The sequence below is a fragment of the Parasteatoda tepidariorum genome, chromosome 4 (genome assembly GCF_982258835.1).
Source record: "Parasteatoda tepidariorum strain Cologne lab strain chromosome 4, Ptep-v5.0, whole genome shotgun sequence".
Classification (NCBI taxonomy): domain Eukaryota; kingdom Metazoa; phylum Arthropoda; class Arachnida; order Araneae; family Theridiidae; genus Parasteatoda; species Parasteatoda tepidariorum.
This window is the reverse complement of record NC_141758.1, coordinates 103,153,779-103,170,664: the sequence shown is the minus strand read 5'-3', so window position 1 is coordinate 103,170,664 and position 16,886 is coordinate 103,153,779. Positions and strand designations below refer to the sequence as shown.

The window sequence follows — 16,886 nt, the reverse complement described above, 5'->3', positions numbered from 1 at the left end:
AATTTTTGAATGTGACTTCCTGTCTTGCCGGAAATTGACACTGTGTTCTGTGTGAAGTGAATAGTGACGCAAATAAAAAGTAAGTTTTCATGTATTCATTAATACTGTGTCATGATAGCTTAAATTAAAAAAAAATTTTTGTCCTGATAAAAAAAATATAGAATTAAAAAAATATAACGGAGAAATTTAAAAAAAATCACAATTTCATTTTCACAAAACACAAATAAATTCACTTATTTATTTTAATGTTGTTAAGAATTTTTTTCTTCAATTTTTTATTTTATTTACTCATTTATTTATTTCAGTAAAACAAAATGTTATATCTATTTCAAAAATAACTAAAGCAAGAAAATCAAATACGAAGACTTCTTAGTTCAAAAACATCTCATGTTATGAATAATGAATAATCTATTTTCCAGAAATTTGTGAAATTCATTTGTAAAATCATTAGTCTCAAAACTAATGAAGATGAAGGCTTAGTGTTATTTTTGCTCTTTTACAGACACTCTTAAATAAACTGCTAAAACAAAATAAACGCAGATTGCATTTCGAACACAAACATTATTTCTTCTTCAAGTCCATTGCGGCCAAATAAACTGAAATAAAAATTTAAAACTGAAACAAACACACTAAATGAAAGGGAGTTTTAAAAATCGCAAATAAGGATTACGCAGTTTCTGAATACATTACCACGCCATCAGAAACAATTCGAAAATTTTTATTCCAACTTCTCTCTTTTATCACGAGAAAAGATCAAAAATCCACAACGCGAGCGCATTTTTGACAAAAAAGATCTTTGAAAATAGGCGCAATTAGTCTGGTTTAAGCGACGTATTTATTTATTTTTCCCGCCAACGTCATTTGCACCGGCGACGAATTATAAACTCTTTTCAACCAGTATCGATCTTATTTCATTAGCGTTCAGAAAGGCGAAGAGACCAGAAAACGTTAATTAAAGTTTTTCCCTTTTTCACTTATTTTTCCCGGAAAAGAGTCTCCCTTCCCCCCCTCTTTTTCTTCTTCTTTTTAATTTTTGGCGCATTTTTACTCTTCGTTGTATCGACCAGTATTAATGGTGCTTCCGAATTTTCCTTTTCGTAATGTATGAGTGTGTGGAAGGTGTATGTGTTGGGGAATTTTGGCGAGGAGTTTTAATTCTCTTCGGGGGGAAGCTAGGAAAGGAAGTTTTTGTTCTTTTTCAGAAAAGAGCGAAAGGGTTTAAAATGAAGAGTTCTTCGCGTAAAAGTTTTTTCGAAGGGAAGGATTAAAATGCGCGTGCGCATGTTCGCCTACTCCGTCTATAGCAAAAAGTGCTGAGAAATTTTTCCGAGTTTTTGGAGGGAGGAGAGAGGGGGAAGATGCGCGTCTTTTTTCTAGTTTTTGTTTCGTTTGTTTTGGCGGTTATTTCGGCGGCGAAATTTTGACAAAACGAAGCGATTTCTGTCAGTTGCTGCCTTTATGTGCGTGCATGCGTGATTTGAAAAAATTTTGTGTTCAAGTGCGATCGATTTTGGAGCTGTAACTAAAGATCAGAACATCCGCAACGTTTTAAATATTTATAAATGAGGAATGCATTTAAAAATTATTGTTTGAAGCGCAGTCATTTCGGAGCTTAAATAAATAATAATGAATAATAATTTTTCATTAGACAAAAAGAAATAAGCAAATAAATATTTAAAATTTTATCGGAATTTTTGTGATAAGCGGACTTTGTTTTTTTAACCCTAGCGTTTACAATAAAATTACTAAGGATAAAAATCTAAAAAAAATTAAGAAAGATTCCAAATAGTTTTAAGTGTTGTTTGTTAGAATTCGATTTAAACTATAATAAACTAATAAATAGTTTTGATATGACTGTTTAAGCTTCTATAATGGTAGGTAAAAACAAGATAATTACCACGAAAAATAAAATCTCAATAAAAATTATGGAAAGTCTTGGGTTTCTTCAGGTGATGTTTGGTTGCCTATTATTAAAATATCAGTAAATAATTCAAAATGTTATTCTTGTGATTGTTAGAGCTCACCTAAAAGTATCTAGAAATTAAAAACTTATTAAGAAAAATAAATAATTAAAGATAAATAATTAAAAATATTATTGATGTGATTAATAAAGCTCACCTAAAAGTATATAAAAATTAAAAACTTATTAGGAAAAAAAATAATTAAAGATAAATAATTAATGTAATATTAGTAAATATAATATAATAATTAATATCAATAAATAATTGAAAATATTATTGATGTGATTAATAAAACTACCCTAAAAGTACATAAAAATTAAAAACTTATTAAGTGAAATAAATAATTGAAGATAAATAATTAATATAATGTCTATAAATATAATATAATAATTAATATCAATAAATAATTAAAAATATTATTGATGTGATTAATAAAGCTCACCTAAAAGTATATAAAAACTAAAAACTTATTAGGAAAAATAAATAATTAATATAATATTAATAATATAATATAATAATTAATGTCAATAAATAATTAAAAATATTATTGATATGATTAATAAAGCTCACCTAAACGTATATAAAAAATAAGTTTTCATGTATTCATTATTACTGTGTCTTGATAGTTTAAATTTTTAAAAAAAAATTTTGTCTTGAAACTTATTAGGAAACTTAAAAACTTATTAGGAAAAAAAATATAATATTTCTGAATCAAAACTGGGGGAAATTCCGGATGGCTTTAAGCGTTGTTAAAACATTAATAGAACATAAATAAAGAATTTAGCGTATAGTTAAAATATTTATAAATTATTAAAAATAGTAGTAATGCTCCCAAACGGCCAATCATGCAAGTTATTCCCCTATGAATAATAGCACCCTATTATGGGAGTTAGGCCATATTTCTTCTGTTCTCCCCTCCTATAAGCAAGCAAATATGTATGCGTAATACAGCAAATATTTATAAAGTTGACACTATACAGTGTGTTCATATAATAAATCACTGACATATTTTATGATTTACCAGGATTTCGAAATTTATTTTCTTGTTTCCATTTATTACATTTAGTGCATATGAAATAATGTTACTTTCTGCTCACATTGTGTTTTTAATATCTACTATTTCAAATTAATATCTCGTATTAAAAATCTTAAACGCGATAAAACAACTAATATCGCTTAATTTTAATCTTTAGCATTTTAAATATTTCATGATACTGATATTTATCATTATAGTGGAACTAATATCTCGTATTATTATTGTTTAGAAAAACGACGCGACTAACAACTGATAGATTTGCAAACTTTTTTATTGTTATAATCCAGGTTACGTTAAATTGATAAACTTAGAAGTTAGTTTTCTCAGAAACAACTTAATCGATTTTCGAAACAGCTTTTTTTTAAAAAGAAAAATTCTTTATTTTCGCCATATACTTTAAAACGCTTCTGCATGCTCTGGTTTTATTTAGTATAATAATTGCAAGTATTATTTTTTGAAATTATGAAATTAAAAAAAGTAAGAATTGTTTTGTCAAAATATTCACTTACTAATGCGCATAGTAAAATAAACAAAACATGAAGTTTTTGAAGATTCGGCGTTGTATATTTTGATGAAATGGCATTTTATACAAAATAAAGCTGTTGGTCACAAAATGAAGTATAAATTTTGCACTGATTGCGACTTTGAATTCCCCAAACCAATCTAGAAATCAAACTGAAGATTAGAATTAAGGAAAGATCGTATCTAAATTATCAACAAATCATATTATGTAGTATTACATATTACACTACTTTATAATAACTGGACAGCAAGAACAAAATTAAATGCGTGGAAAACACCTTATCCTTTTTAATTTTCTTTTAAGAAGTACAAAAGTACTACTACTTCGAAAATTGCTTGAAACTTTTTGAGTTTTTAAGATATTTGAATCAGTTTTTTTTTTCATTAGTTGCCAAATACTATTCAGTATAAACAATGCATGTGCAGTACAAAAGAACTACTTTAAATACATCTTGCGCATGTTTTAGCAATTTTTTTTAAAAATCTTAATACAATAACTTTGTAATTTAAAATCACTCTTATTTTTATGTAATTTTCGTAATTTTAAACTGTTTCAAAAAATTCGTTTAATATTACTAATTATTTTTTAAAAAAAAGTAACAAAAAAAATTGTAGAGACAAAAAAAAAGAAGTTTTTTTTTATTTTATTTACAATATCATCATAAATATTTAAGCTACATTTACGAATTTTATGCAGTCGTTACAAATAACAACCAAAGTAGTCGATATTAGTAACAAGCTTAATGCTTGATTATTTGGCATAGGGTGTTCAAAAATACTTGTTTTCTTTCTTAATTTATTGTCGATCCATAATACCCCTGAAAGCTTCTTATAATATGAAAAATTGCCTTTCTAAGATTACAAAATAGTCTTCTAAGGATTTATTGAATAATTCAAAAAAAAAAAAACAAAAAAAAAAATAGCAAAAGTCGAAAGTGCCTGTTCTACTATTGCAGGGTAATGTATATGGGGCAAATTTTCATTATCAGAATGAGGAGCTCGTCTTACATTTTGGATTATTTTATAAAGATTGGTACATATTTTTAATTCGTAGAAAATGTAAATATTTATGCCTAACGCTTAAATGCAATGATTGTCGAAGAAAATAGCAATAATTATCTCTATATTATAGCAATGTTACGAATATTTTAAAATTGTAATAATCATAATTGTTATAATTTTTTCCTGAATGTAGTAAGTGTTACAACAATAGAACAATTGCTACAAAAATTATAAGGGACTGCAATTGATTTTTAAATTTTGTAACACTGCTATAATTTATTCAAAATTATAATTATTTAACAATATATTAGTTGCTTCAATTTATTCGTTATCCGAACATTTCTATTGTATAAATAAATTTGAAACATCATTCTTAATGCTGTAAATTTTAATAATAATTATGTCAATGTCTTCATTGCTCTAGAACGTAATGGTTGTTACAACAGTTACTACTGACTGCTCGATTGATAATTTAACTTCATAATAAACATTGTAACAGAGCCAATATTTTAAAATGCTGTAATTCTTTCAATTTATTTTTTATCTACATATTATTATTATAAACATAATTTTACATTTGATAACAGACGTAAAAATTTATTTAACTTATTTTTAATCGAGTTTTTGTTTTCATTATATATTTTATAAAGTTAAAAAATATTTTAAAAAACATCTTGCCAACAAAAGCATGAATAAACAAACATATAACGAGATAAATTGACAATAAACGCTCAACGCAATTCATGCAACATCAGATAGTTGTATATTTTTTATGATAATTGTTCTTGTTTTGAATTTAAAGCTAATACTAAAGCGTTACTGGTTTTTCATTTATTTTGCAATATTATTAGAAACAAATTATCGTTATTTTAATTTAATTTTCTTTAGTTTACGTGTGATTGCGAAATGAACCGCTTTTTATAAAAAGGAACTGCTTCCTTAATGTAGCTTGATTCCTTACAATTTAAATACAAAACGAAAAGTTAAATCCAATTAAAGCGTGCTAGGTGTAAATATATATATATATTTTTATCATTTAAAGATCACTTAAAAGAGTCAAAGAATACAAGATATTTCATCAGGGGCCTCACGGAAAGATAATAATCACATCATAAACCTCTAATAAGAGTATCAAATAGATTATTACCCACAGAAGCTAATCTCTTACATTGTTTAAAACAAGTGTTGGAAACATAAGTAAGCCCAACCCAAAAATCTTAACGGTAGATAAGTTGTAACAACATTCTGTCGCTAAACAAAGGTAGCAATCAAATTTGATTTCTTGGGAGTGCTTAGTTTTCGAGGAAGCCAATAATTTATTTACTTGTCATCGTACTACACATACTAATTTATTTTTGGCTATGCTTTTTTTTATTCGTTAAGAAAGGCAGGTAAAATAAAGGAAGTGCTGAGCGAATATTTCGACAGGTTAAAAGGTTTCCATTGAAACACCAATGAAATGGTGGTGAATATAGTAATTAAAAAGGCGGTAATTAATTCTGTTTTAGAATGAATACTACTATTTATACTATATATAATATTTCCCGCAAAAAATTGATTTAATAACAATTTATTTTATTGTTATTCCCCTAAATTCAACCAAAACAGTGAAATAACCATAAAAATTATGGTATTCAAATTGTTAAAAACGAGGGAAAATGCATATTAACTTTTTTCACATAAAACGGTTCACATTGCCTTTATCCCTTTATATCATATCATATCATATATATATATATATATATATATATATATATATATATATATATATATATATATATATATATATATATATATATATATATATATATATATATATATATATATATAAGAAACAATGGAGAAAAGAATAAAAACAGAAAGATGTTAACGAAGAAAATTATGAAAAATAATATTGAATTTTATTTACTGTGAACTTTAAGCTGCAAGCACTTAGAATTCATAAAAGAAGTTGAAAATATAATGAAAGCATAAAAAAAATTTGTTTTTTTTTCCAACTTTAAAACGAAAATTATTTCAAAATATAAAAAAGATAATTGCATGAAATATTGAGTGTGTGTATTACAGACAATTTTCTTTAATTTTCTTCAACTGTTTCTCTTACATTTTAATTTAAAAGGTATTGCAAAAAAATATGTCATTTAATTTTATTTATCTTTAATGCTAATATCAAAAAATGCGTAAGGTAAATAAGAATGCGGATATTTTTATTAAAAATTAATCAAAATAAAATTACGAAATCAGAAATGTAAAAAAAGGATTTTAATGAATTATTTGAAAAAAATATTTAAAAAAGATATTATTTTTGAATAAATTTACAACATTTTGTATAGTTATGAAAGTATCGATGTTATGAAAAATATATGTATCGAAACATACACGCCTTTAAGAAACAAAAGTTTCAAAAAATGTACCCATATTCATGCATAGCAGACATTTTTAGCGAATCAAAAAAGCTATGTTACCAAAATTATATTTATTCAACAAGACAATAAATATTTAAATAAATTGTAATCAAAATTTTTGAAGTTAAAATAATAATTAATTGATCATAGAAGAACAAAACACTGAACGAACAAAACATTTTCCACCAAAATTACATAAGATAAAATATTGAAAAATTTGATGCTAAGAGATTGACATTTTTTTCAATAAAGGAATAATTACAATAAAAGACTAACTTAAACTTAGAGAACGGACAAAGGGGAAAAAAAAATTACCAAATTATTTTTTTGCAAACTAGTTGTTCGATCTACCACCAGAGGGCACACCTTTACATAAAGATAAGAAAGAAAAGCCTCCCTTTTCGGAATTCACCCCTAAATGTTTTTTTACTTATTCAGCTACTTCTATTTCTTTTCTGATTTTAGAACTTCCTAGTTTTTCTTCAATCCCCCACATCGCTCTATCATAAAAAAAGAAATCAAAAAAGAAAATATGAGACAGAAGCAACGTATTTTAAAATTTTAAATTATCCCATATTAAACTAATTTTCAATGATTTGGAATCAATGAATTTTTTTAAATCTATAATATGAAAAACTATATAACATACGCTTTGAATTTGAAATATTACAAATTAATTGATGGATCCCATAATATGAAAGAAAAAAATCAGCTGCCAATATTAAACTAAATTAAAGGTAGTTTAATAATGATGTTTTTTTGGAGTAACTTTATAACTACATCTCTACGTCTAACTACTTCGTAACTTCTTTTCAATTTTCGAGTAAACGTTTACTACAAGTGTTATGAATAATTAAGAATAATTTAAAGAGTGAGGGCGGGGACAGTCTGGTTGGGGCGAAGGACTGTTCCAGAAGTTCCCTTGTCTTCTGGATTGGAATCAGAATTACAAGGAAACAGAGAGGGAAAATGGCAGGCCAAAGCTATTGGTGTTCGGTCGACTAATCAACGTCGGATATAAAAAAAAATTTACACAAGTGAGGAAGCGTCTGGAATGTACAGTAGCCTATAGAGCGAAATTTAAGCTCACGTTTAGTAAAGAGAGAGTGGGTTCAAACCCTGCATATAACAACGACTAGTTTTTACTCGTTAAAAAGATGTGAGAAAGAATAAACTCATTTATTATTTAGAATATAAAGTAGCATCGAACAACTGTGATCCTGGCAAAGAGATATTTTTACTCGTAAAAATAATGTGAGAGCAAAGAAAAAACTCTTTAAAAGATTAAGAACACTAAGTTATAACTACTTCTTTTAAAGAAAACACATCTCTGAAGCTATTAATATTTAACTATAATTTAAAGAATAAAATTAAGTCAGAATGGCCGAGAGGTCTAAGGCGCCAGATTTAAGCTCTGGTTCTCGAAAGAGAGCGTGGGTTCGAACCCCACTTCTGACAAGGTCTTGCTTTTACTAGTTAAGATGATGTAAGATTAAAAGAAACTCACTTTTGTAAGAATAATAAGTAATATCAAACGACTTCTTTTAAAGAAAAAACATCTCTGAAGCTATTGATATTTAACTATAATTTAAAGAAAAAAAGTAAGTCAGAATGGCCGAGTGGTCTAAGGCGCCAGATTTAAGCTCTGGTTCTCGAAAGAGAGCGTGGGTTCAAACCCCACTTCTGACAAGGTATTGCTTTTACTAGTTAAGATGATGTAAGATTAAAAGAAAAACACTTTTGTAAGAATAATAAGTAATATCAAACGACTTCTTTTGAAGAAAACACATCTCCGAAGCTATTGATATTTAACTATAATTTAAAGAATAAAAGTAAGTCAGAATGACCGAGTGGTCTAAAGCGCCAGATTTAAGCTCTGGTTCTCGAAAGAGATCGTGGGTTCGAACTCCACTTCTGACAAGGTATTGCTTTTACTAGTTAAGATGATGTAAGATTAAACACTTTTGTAAGAATAATAAGTAATATCAAACGACTTCTTTTAAAGAAAAAACATCTCTGAAGCTATTGATATTTAACTATAATTTAAAGAAAAAAAGTAAGTCAGAATGGCCGAGTGGTCTAAGGCGCGAGATTTAAGCTCTGGTTCTCGAAAGAGAGCGTGGGTTCAAACCCCACTTCTGACAAGGTATTGCTTTTACTAGTTAAGATGATGTAAGATTAAAAGAAAAACACTTATGTAAGAATAATAAGTAATATCAAACGACTTCTTTTGAAGAAAACACATCTCTGAAGCCATTGATATTTAACTATAATTTAAAGAATAAAAGTAAGTCAGAATGACCGAGTGGTCTAAAGCGCCAGATTTAAGCTCTGGTTCTCGAAAGAGACCGTGGGTTCGAACTCCACTTCTGACAAGGTATTGCTTTTACTAGTTAAGATGATGTAAGATTAAACACTTTTGTAAGAATAATAAGTAATATCAAACGACTTCTTTTAAAGAAAACACATCTCTGAAGCTATTGATATATAACTATAATTTAAAGAACAAAAGTAAGTCAGAATGGCCGAGTGGTCTAAGGCGCCAGATTCAAGCTCTGGTTCTCGCAAGAGAGCGTGGGTTTGAACCCCACTTCTGACAAGGTATTGCTTTTACTAGTTAAGATGATGTAAGATTAAAAGAAAACCACTTTTGTAAGAATAATAAGTAATATCAAACGACTTCTTTTAAAGAAAACACATCTCTGAAGCTATTGATATTTAACTATAATTTAAAGAACAAAAGTAAGTCAGAATGGCCGAGTGGTCTAAGGCGCCAGATTTAAGCTCTGGTTCTCGAAAGAGAGCATGGGTTCGAACCCCACTTCTGACAAGGTATTGCTTTTACTAGTTAAGAAGATGTAAGATTAAAAGAAAAACACTTTTGTAAGAATAATAAGTAATATCAAACGACTTCTTTTAAAGAAAACACATCTCTGAAGCTATTGATATTTAACTATAATTTAAAGAACAAAAGTAAGTCAGAATGGCCGAGTGGTCTAAGGCGCCAGATTTAAGCTCTGGTTCTCGAAAGAGAGCGTGGGTTCGATCCCCATTTCTGACAAGGTATTGCTTTTACTAGTTAACATGATGTAAGATTAAAAGAAAAACACTTATGTAGGAATAATAAGTAATATCAAACGACTTCTTTTAAAGAAAACACATCTCTGAAGCTATTGATATTTAACTATAATTTAAAGAATAAAAGTAAGTCAGAATGGCCGCCAGATTTAAGCTCTGGTTCTCGAAAGAGAGCGTGGGTTCGAACCCCACTTCTGACAAGGTATTGCTTTTACTAGTTAACATGATGTAAGATTAAAAGAAAAACACTTATGTAAGAATAATAAGTAATATCGACTTCTTTTAAAGAAAACACATCTCCGAAGCTATTGATATTTAACTATAATTTAAAGAATAAAAGTAAGTCAGAATGGCCGAGTGGTCTAAGGCGCCAGATTTAAGCTCTGGTTCTCGAAAGAGAGCGTGGGTTCGAACCCCACTTCTGATAAGGTATTGCTTTTACTAGTTAACATGATGTAAGATTAAAAGAAAAACACTTATGTAAGAATAATAAGTAATATCAAACGACTTCTTTTAAAGAAAACACATCTCCGAAGCTATTGATATTTAACTATAATTTAAAGAATAAAAGTAAGTCTCAATGGCCGAGTGGTCTAAGGCGCCAGATTTAAGCTCTGGTTCTCGAAAGAGAGCGTGGGTTCAAACCCCACTTCTGACAAGGTATTGCTTTTACTAGTTAAGATGATGTAAGATTAAAAGAAAAACACTTATGTAAGAATAATAAGTAATATCAAACGACTTCTTTTGAAGAAAACACATCTCTGAAGCCATTGATATTTAACTATAATTTAAAGAATAAAAGTAAGTCAGAATGACCGAGTGGTCTAAAGCGCCAGATTTAAGCTCTGGTTCTCGAAAGAGACCGTGGGTTCGAACTCCACTTCTGACAAGGTATTGCTTTTACTAGTTAAGATGATGTAAGATTAAACACTTTTGTAAGAATAATAAGTAATATCAAACGACTTCTTTTAAAGAAAACACATCTCTGAAGCTATTGATATATAACTATAATTTAAAGAACAAAAGTAAGTCAGAATGGCCGAGTGGTCTAAGGCGCCAGATTCAAGCTCTGGTTCTCGCAAGAGAGCGTGGGTTTGAACCCCACTTCTGACAAGGTATTGCTTTTACTAGTTAAGATGATGTAAGATTAAAAGAAAACCACTTTTGTAAGAATAATAAGTAATATCAAACGACTTCTTTTAAAGAAAACACATCTCTGAAGCTATTGATATTTAACTATAATTTAAAGAACAAAAGTAAGTCAGAATGGCCGAGTGGTCTAAGGCGCCAGATTTAAGCTCTGGTTCTCGAAAGAGAGCATGGGTTCGAACCCCACTTCTGACAAGGTATTGCTTTTACTAGTTAAGAAGATGTAAGATTAAAAGAAAAACACTTTTGTAAGAATAATAAGTAATATCAAACGACTTCTTTTAAAGAAAACACATCTCTGAAGCTATTGATATTTAACTATAATTTAAAGAACAAAAGTAAGTCAGAATGGCCGAGTGGTCTAAGGCGCCAGATTTAAGCTCTGGTTCTCGAAAGAGAGCGTGGGTTCGATCCCCATTTCTGACAAGGTATTGCTTTTACTAGTTAACATGATGTAAGATTAAAAGAAAAACACTTATGTAGGAATAATAAGTAATATCAAACGACTTCTTTTAAAGAAAACACATCTCTGAAGCTATTGATATTTAACTATAATTTAAAGAATAAAAGTAAGTCAGAATGGCCGCCAGATTTAAGCTCTGGTTCTCGAAAGAGAGCGTGGGTTCGAACCCCACTTCTGACAAGGTATTGCTTTTACTAGTTAACATGATGTAAGATTAAAAGAAAAACACTTATGTAAGAATAATAAGTAATATCGACTTCTTTTAAAGAAAACACATCTCCGAAGCTATTGATATTTAACTATAATTTAAAGAATAAAAGTAAGTCAGAATGGCCGAGTGGTCTAAGGCGCCAGATTTAAGCTCTGGTTCTCGAAAGAGAGCGTGGGTTCGAACCCCACTTCTGATAAGGTATTGCTTTTACTAGTTAACATGATGTAAGATTAAAAGAAAAACACTTATGTAAGAATAATAAGTAATATCAAACGACTTCTTTTAAAGAAAACACATCTCCGAAGCTATTGATATTTAACTATAATTTAAAGAATAAAAGTAAGTCTCAATGGCCGAGTGGTCTAAGGCGCCAGATTTAAGCTCTGGTTCTCGAAAGAGAGCGTGGGTTCGAACCCCACTTCTGACAAGGTATTGCTTTTACTAGTTAACATGATGTAAGATTAAAAGAAAAACACTTAGGTAAGAATAATAAGTAATATCAAACGACTTCTTTTAAAGAAAACACATCTCTGAAGCTATTGATATTTAACTATAATTTAAAGAATGAAAGTAAGTCAGAATGGCCGAGTGGTCTAAGGCGCCAGATTTAAGCTCTGGTTCTCGAAAGAGAGCGTGGGTTCAAACCCCACTTCTGACAAGGTATTGCTTTTACTAGTTAACATGATGTAAGATTAAAAGAAAAACACTTATGTAAGAATAATAAGTAATATCAAACGACTTCTTTTAAAGAAAACACATCTCTGAAGCTATTGATATTTAACTATAATTTAAAGAATAAAAGTAAGTCAGAATGGTCGCCAGATTTAAGCTCTGGGTCTCGAAAGAGAGCGTGGGTTCGAACCCCACTTCTGACAAGGTATTGCTTTTACTAGTTAACATAATGTAAGATTAAAAGAAAAAGACTTATGTAAGAATAATAAGTAGTATCAAATGAATTCTTTTAAAGAAAACACATCTCCGAAGCTATTGATATTTAACTATAATTTAAAGAATAAAAGTAAGTCAGAATGGCCGAGTGGTCTAAGGCGCCAGATTTAAGCTCTGGTTCTCGAAAGAGAGCGTGGGTTCGAACCCCACTTCTGACAAGGTATTGCTTTTACTAGTTAACATGATGTAAGATTAAAAGAAAAACACTTATGTAAGAATAATAAGTAATATCAAACGACTTCTTTTAAGGAAAACTCATCTCTGAAGCTATTGATATTTAACTATAATTTAAAGAATAAAAGTAAGTCAGAATGGCCGAGTGGTCTAAGGCGCCAGATTTAAGCTCTGGTTCTCGAAAGAGAGCGTGGGTTCGAACCCCACTTCTGACAAGGCATTGCTTTTACTAGTGAACATGATGTAAGATTAAAAGAAAAACACTTATGTAAGAATAATAAGTAATATCAAACGACTTCTTTTAAAGAAAACACATCTCCGAAGCTATTGATATTTAACTATAATTTAAAGAATGAAAGTAAGTCAGAATGGCCGAGTGGTCTAAGGCGCCAGATTTAAGCTCTGGTTCTCGAAAGAGAGCGTGGGTTCGAACCCCACTTCTGACAAGGTATTGCTTTTACTAGTTAACATGATGCAAGATTAAAAGAAAAACACTTATGTAAGAATAATAAGTAATATCAAACGACTTCTTTTAAAGAAAGCACATCTCTGAAGCTATTGATATTTAACTATAATTTAGAGAATAAAAGTAAGTCAGAATGGCCGAGTGGTCTAAGGCGCCAGATTTAAGCTCTGGTTCTCGAAAGAGAGCGTGGGTTCGAACCCCACTTCTGACAAGGTATTGCTTTTACTAGTTAACATAATGTAAGATTAAAAGAAAAAGACTTATGTAAGAATAATAAGTAGTATCAAATGAATTCTTTTAAAGAAAACACATCTCCGAAGCTATTGATATTTAACTATAATTTACAGAATAAAAGTAAGTCAGAATGGCCGAGTGGTCTAAGGCGCCAGATTTAAGCTCTGGTTCTCGAAAGAGAGCGTGGGTTCGAACCCCACTTCTGACAAGGTATTGCTTTTACTAGTTAACATGATGCAAGATTAAAAGAAAAACACTTATGTAAGAATAATAAGTAATATCAAACGACTTCTTTTAAAGAAAGCACATCTCTGAAGCTATTGATATTTAACTATAATTTAGAGAATAAAAGTAAGTCAGAATGGCCGAGTGGTCTAAGGCGCCAGATTTAAGCTCTGGTTCTCGAAAGAGAGCGTGGGTTCGAACCCCACTTCTGACAAGGTATTGCTTTTACTAGTGAACATGATGTAAGATTAAAAGAAAAACACTTATGTAAGAATAATAAGTAATATCAAACGACTTCTTTTAAGGAAAACTCATCTCTGAAGCTATTGATATTTAACTATAATTTAAAGAATAAAAGTAAGTCAGAATGGCCGAGTGGTCTAAGGCGCCAGATTTAAGCTCTGGTTCTCGAAAGAGAGCGTGGGTTCGAACCCCACTTCTGACAAGGCATTGCTTTTACTAGTGAACATGATGTAAGATTAAAAGAAAAACACTTATGTAAGAATAATAAGTAATATCAAACGACTTCTTTTAAAGAAAACTCATCTCTGAAGCTATTGATATTTAACTATAATTTAAAGAATAAAAGTAAGTCTCAATGGCCGAGTGGTCTAAGGCGCCAGATTTAAGCTCTGGTTCTCGAAAGAGAGCGTGGGTTCGAACCCCACTTATGACAAGGCATTGCTTTTACTAGTGAACATGATGTAAGATTAAAAGAAAAACACTTATGTAAGAATAATAAGTAATATCAAACGACTTCTTTTAAAGAAAACTCATCTCTGAAGCTATTGATATTTAACTATAATTTAAAGAATAAAAGTAAGTCAGAATGGCCGAGTGGTCTAAGGCGCCAGATTTAAGCTCTGGTTCTCGAAAGAGAGCGTGGGTTCGAACCCCACTTCTGACAAGGTATTGCTTTTACTAGTTAACATAATGTAAGATTAAAAGAAAAAGACTTATGTAAGAATAATAAGTAGTATCAAATGAATTCTTTTAAAGAAAACACATCTCCGAAGCTATTGATATTTAACTATAATTTAAAGAATAAAAGTAAGTCAGAATGGCCGAGTGGTCTAAGGCGCCAGATTTAAGCTCTGGTCCTCGAAAGAGAGCGTGGGTTCGAACCCCACTTCTGACAAGGTATTGCTTTTACTAGTTAACATGATGTAAGATTAAAAGAAAAACACTTATGTAAGAATAATAAGTAATATCAAACGACTTCTTTTAAGGAAAACTCATCTCTGAAGCTATTGATATTTAACTATAATTTAAAGAATAAAAGTAAGTCAGAATGGCCGAGTGGTCTAAGGCGCCAGATTTAAGCTCTGGTTCTCGAAAGAGAGCGTGGGTTCGAACCCCACTTCTGACAAGGCATTGCTTTTACTAGTGAACATGATGTAAGATTAAAAGAAAAACACTTATGTAAGAATAATAAGTAATATCAAACGACTTCTTTTAAAGAAAACACATCTCCGAAGCTATTGATATTTAACTATAATTTAAAGAATGAAAGTAAGTCAGAATGGCCGAGTGGTCTAAGGCGCCAGATTTAAGCTCTGGTTCTCGAAAGAGAGCGTGGGTTCGAACCCCACTTCTGACAAGGTATTGCTTTTACTAGTTAACATGATGCAAGATTAAAAGAAAAACACTTATGTAAGAATAATAAGTAATATCAAACGACTTCTTTTAAAGAAAGCACATCTCTGAAGCTATTGATATTTAACTATAATTTAGAGAATAAAAGTAAGTCAGAATGGCCGAGTGGTCTAAGGCGCCAGATTTAAGCTCTGGTTCTCGAAAGAGAGCGTGGGTTCGAACCCCACTTCTGACAAGGTATTGCTTTTACTAGTTAACATGATGTAAGATTAAAAGAAAAACACTTATGTAAGAATAATAAGTAATTTCAAACGACTTCTTTTAAAGAAAACACATCTCCGAAGCTATTGATATTTAACTATAATTTAAGGAATAAAAGTAAGTCAGAATGACAGAGTGGTCTAAGGCGCCAGATTTAAGCTCTGGTTCTCGAAAGAGAGCGTGGGTTCGAACCCCACTTCTGACAAGGTATTGCTTTTACTAGTTAACATGACGTAAGATTAAAAGAAAAACACTTATGAAAGAATAATAAGTAATATCAAACGGCTTCTTTTAAAGAAAACACATCTCCGAAGCTATTGATATTTAACTATAATTTAAAGAATGAAAGTAAGTCAGAATGGCCGAGTGGTCTAAGGCGCCAGATTTAAGCTCTGGTTCTCGAAAGAGAGCGTGGGTTCGAACCCCACTTCTGACAAGGTATTGCTTTTACTAGTTAACATGATGTAAGATTAAAAGAAACACACTTATGTAAGAATAATAAGTAATATCAAACGACTTCTTTTAAAGAAAACACATCTCCGAAGCTATTGATATTTAACTATAATTTAAAGAATAAAAGTAAGTCAGAATGGCCGAGTGGTCTAAGGCGCCAGATTTAAGCTCTGGTTCTCGAAAGAGAGCGTGGGTTCGAACCCCACTTCTGACAAGGTATTGCTTTTACTAGTTAACATGATGTAAGATTTAAAGAAAAACACTTATGTATGAATAATAAGTAATATCAAACGACTTCTTTTAAAGAAAACACATCTCCGAAGCTATTGATATTTAACTATAATTTAAAGAATAAAAGTAAGTCAGAAAGGCCGAGTGGTCTAAGGCGCCAGATTTAAGCTCTGGTTCTCGAAAGAGAGCGTGGGTTCGAACTCCACTTCTGACAAGGTATTGCTTTTACTAGTTAACATGATGCAAGATTAAAAGAAAAACACTTATGTAAGAATAATAAGTAATATCAAACGACTTCTTTTAAAGAAAGCACATCTCTGAAGCTATTGATATTTAACTATAATTTAGAGAATAAAAGTAAGTCAGAATGGCCGAGTGGTCTAAGGCGCCAGATTTAAGCTCTGGTTCTCGAAAGAGAGCGTGGGTTCGAACCCCACTTCTGACAAGGTTTTGCTTTTACTAGTTAACATG

The 16,886-nt window shown here is 30.1% G+C and overlaps 1 protein-coding gene and 17 non-coding genes across 19 annotated transcripts in view; 17 read left to right on the top strand and 1 right to left on the bottom strand.

Moving 5' to 3' along the window:
• Window positions 1-16,886, bottom strand: part of LOC107444341 (uncharacterized) — a 246,621-nt gene that overhangs the window by 73,927 nt on the left and 155,808 nt on the right. The window lies entirely within an intron of this gene.
• Window positions 9,442-9,525, top strand: TRNAL-CAA (transfer RNA leucine (anticodon UAA)). Its single transcript has one exon. It is a non-coding gene; the product is annotated as a tRNA-Leu (tRNA).
• On the top strand, window positions 11,034-11,117 carry TRNAL-CAA (transfer RNA leucine (anticodon CAA)). Its single transcript has one exon. It is a non-coding gene; the product is annotated as a tRNA-Leu (tRNA).
• On the top strand, window positions 12,850-12,933 carry TRNAL-UAA (transfer RNA leucine (anticodon UAA)). Its single transcript has one exon. It is a non-coding gene; the product is annotated as a tRNA-Leu (tRNA).
• TRNAL-UAA (transfer RNA leucine (anticodon UAA)) lies at window positions 13,081-13,164 on the top strand. The gene has a single exon. It is a non-coding gene; the product is annotated as a tRNA-Leu (tRNA).
• On the top strand, window positions 13,312-13,395 carry TRNAL-UAA (transfer RNA leucine (anticodon UAA)). The gene has a single exon. It is a non-coding gene; the product is annotated as a tRNA-Leu (tRNA).
• TRNAL-UAA (transfer RNA leucine (anticodon UAA)) lies at window positions 13,543-13,626 on the top strand. Its single transcript has one exon. It is a non-coding gene; the product is annotated as a tRNA-Leu (tRNA).
• On the top strand, window positions 13,774-13,857 carry TRNAL-UAA (transfer RNA leucine (anticodon UAA)). The gene has a single exon. It is a non-coding gene; the product is annotated as a tRNA-Leu (tRNA).
• TRNAL-UAA (transfer RNA leucine (anticodon UAA)) lies at window positions 14,005-14,088 on the top strand. Its single transcript has one exon. It is a non-coding gene; the product is annotated as a tRNA-Leu (tRNA).
• TRNAL-UAA (transfer RNA leucine (anticodon UAA)) lies at window positions 14,236-14,319 on the top strand. The gene has a single exon. It is a non-coding gene; the product is annotated as a tRNA-Leu (tRNA).
• Window positions 14,698-14,781, top strand: TRNAL-UAA (transfer RNA leucine (anticodon UAA)). The gene has a single exon. It is a non-coding gene; the product is annotated as a tRNA-Leu (tRNA).
• Window positions 14,929-15,012, top strand: TRNAL-UAA (transfer RNA leucine (anticodon UAA)). Its single transcript has one exon. It is a non-coding gene; the product is annotated as a tRNA-Leu (tRNA).
• On the top strand, window positions 15,160-15,243 carry TRNAL-UAA (transfer RNA leucine (anticodon UAA)). The gene has a single exon. It is a non-coding gene; the product is annotated as a tRNA-Leu (tRNA).
• Window positions 15,391-15,474, top strand: TRNAL-UAA (transfer RNA leucine (anticodon UAA)). Its single transcript has one exon. It is a non-coding gene; the product is annotated as a tRNA-Leu (tRNA).
• On the top strand, window positions 15,622-15,705 carry TRNAL-UAA (transfer RNA leucine (anticodon UAA)). Its single transcript has one exon. It is a non-coding gene; the product is annotated as a tRNA-Leu (tRNA).
• On the top strand, window positions 16,084-16,167 carry TRNAL-UAA (transfer RNA leucine (anticodon UAA)). Its single transcript has one exon. It is a non-coding gene; the product is annotated as a tRNA-Leu (tRNA).
• On the top strand, window positions 16,315-16,398 carry TRNAL-UAA (transfer RNA leucine (anticodon UAA)). Its single transcript has one exon. It is a non-coding gene; the product is annotated as a tRNA-Leu (tRNA).
• Window positions 16,777-16,860, top strand: TRNAL-UAA (transfer RNA leucine (anticodon UAA)). Its single transcript has one exon. It is a non-coding gene; the product is annotated as a tRNA-Leu (tRNA).